Source organism: Bos mutus, chromosome 11 (genome assembly GCF_027580195.1).
Source record: "Bos mutus isolate GX-2022 chromosome 11, NWIPB_WYAK_1.1, whole genome shotgun sequence".
NCBI classification, from domain to species: Eukaryota; Metazoa; Chordata; class Mammalia; order Artiodactyla; family Bovidae; genus Bos; species Bos mutus.
In genome coordinates, this window is record NC_091627.1 from 23,368,991 (window position 1) to 23,371,550 (window position 2,560).

At 39.9% G+C, this 2,560-nt stretch overlaps 1 non-coding gene across 1 annotated transcript; it reads right to left on the reverse strand.

Annotated features, from left to right (window-relative positions):
* Positions 1-2,214: 2,214 nt before the first annotated feature.
* TRNAC-ACA (transfer RNA cysteine (anticodon ACA)) lies at positions 2,215-2,287 on the reverse strand. The gene has a single exon. It is a non-coding gene; the product is annotated as a tRNA-Cys (tRNA).
* Between the last annotated feature and the right edge of the window lie 273 nt (positions 2,288-2,560).

The following is a 2,560-nucleotide window of genomic DNA, read 5'->3' on the forward strand; positions in this document are numbered from 1 at the left end:
TCTGAGTGCCTGACACATATTAGGTGCTCAGAGCATGTTTGTGACTGAAGAATGAATGAAAACAAGATTTTCTAGAAAAAGCCTGAACCAGAGTTGTTTTTTCTCTCTCTCTCTCTGCAAATCCTATTCTGCTAATAGAACACTTCCAAGCCCTGAAGGATGAGTTTTATGGCCAACATATTTTCACAGAGACCAACACGTCCTCCAAGACTTCTAGGATTTCTGGTTAGCTCTTTTGCAAAAACAGAAAAAAATCAATGTTAATAGCAAAAGTTAAAAAAAAAAATATGCCGTCCAGTGAACTCTGTATCTATACTAGGCAAAGACAGACTTAGAGACAGATAGATGGAGGAGAATCTGAAATTACAGTCTAATCCAAAATAGTCTGATATGGATTGTGAAGAAACACAAGACACAGAGGGAACAGAGAATTTCAAAGATTTAAACCAGATAAAGAAGTAGAAGATCCTGGTAGAACCCATCATAGACAAATGTCTTTCTAGGCAATTTTCCAATAAGGAGTGTGTAACAGTTAACATGAGATGTTAGTTAGGATGAGATGGTTGGATGGCATCACCGACTCGATGGACATGAGTTTGAGCAAGCTCCGGGAGTTGGTGATAGACAGGGAAGCCTGGCGTGCTGCACTCCATGGGGTTGCAAAGAGTGGGACACAACTGAACTGAATAGTTAGCAGCTTTGCCATACTCCAGGGAAAACCACATATTACTAGTACTATTCTTTAAATATGTATGTGCAGTTTAATAATTATAGATGACATACATCTTGAGTTCTCTACCTATTTCTTGTTGCTTTTTAAAAATCTCAATTCAAAGAACTCTTCAGAAATGTTTAAGAAGAAAAGCAGGAAAGGGTTGGATTCACCAGTGCCTGTAGTTCTCTGAAATCTCCTTCAGAGAGTCTTATCTACTCTTCCAGCCCCTAATTTACTGAGTGTCAGATTCCCTGCAATTTTCACAAGTCCAGAACCCAACTCTGATCTCCCTGATCTCTCTTCCCAGATCCTTCCACAAGGAAAGGATTTGGTCACAGCACAGCCTATCAAGAGGAATTTACCTGATTAATATAGAGTGATTAGAGGTAAGACTCAAGTAAAAAATATGCACACTTATATCTTGTTAGCAAAGTCAAGAATGACACCCTAAATATTAATGCAATCATTATATATATAACATAGATATGTATGTGTATGTGTGTGTGTGTATGTGTTTGTGTGTGTGTGTGTGTTGAGTTGCTTCAGTTGTGTCCAACTCTGCTGTATTCTGCCAGGCTCCTTTGTCCATGAGATTTCCCAGGCAAGAATACTGGAGATGGTTGCCATTTCCTTCTCCAGGGGGTCCTCCTGACTCAGGCATTGAGCTGAGTCTCTTACGTCTCCTGCATTGGCATGGGTTCTTTACCACTAGTGCCACCTAGGAAGCCCATATAATATATGTAACAGGTCTAACTTGAATAACGACCCTCACAATAATACCAATTTTCCAAAGAACTGAGTATGTAGTATTTATCTCACTGAAAAAGAGGGACAAAACTGGGTCATCTGTCAGCTGAAACTTTGTACTCTATTTTTTTTTTTTCCTGTTCTTACTATTGCCAGAAGGAACTGTCAAAAACAGCAGTTTTCTATCTCACCAGGAAATGGCTTCAGTTCTGTTTTCCCAGAAACCCTGTTCCCAGGTGATTTCACCTAGATTCTAATGTCTTGTAGCTGTGGGATTGTAGAGTTAAAAGGGACACTGAAGATCTTTGAGAAAGGAAGCTCTTAACCCTTCATGGATTCATCTGAGAACGTATTGAATGGTGTTTGAGCAAACTTCAGGAGATAGTGAAGGACAGAGGAGCCTGGTGTCCTGCAGTCTATGAGGTCACAAAGAGTCAGACATGACTTAGCAACTGAAAAACAAAAGGAAACAGATCTTTACCCCCAGAAAACTGTACCTACACCCATTATTTTGCATATATCTCTTACATAGACGTCAGCCCCCAAAGGCTATAAATCCCCAATTAAGCAAACCAAATCTAGCAATCTAATCCAACCCACCATCTTATTAAGGAGTGAGTGAGTGAGTGAAATCACTCAGTCGTGTCCAACTCTTTGCAACCCCATGGACTGTAGCCTACCAGGCTCCTCTGTCCATGGGATTTTCCAGGCAAGAATACTCGACTGGGTTGCCATTTCCTTCTCCAGGAGATCTTCCTGACACAGGAATTGAACCTGGGTCTCCTGCATTGTAGGCAGACGCTTTACCATCTGAGCCACCAGGGAAGCTAGCAAATTTATGCCACTTTCTTGTTCCCATTCACTTTCTTCCCATCACATGGTGTGACTTCCCAAAGAGAACTCCAACAACATGAGCACCTTGAATGGGCAATGGACATTTCAAGACTAAAAGCTCAATTATAAATATAAAATTGTAGTTTAAGATTATAGATCATACCTAAAGCAAATCACTAAAATGAAGCCATCATAATAACACACCAATTATCAAACATATCAGGCAAATGTTTGATAAAGATAAAATGTTTTCTGTGAAGAAAG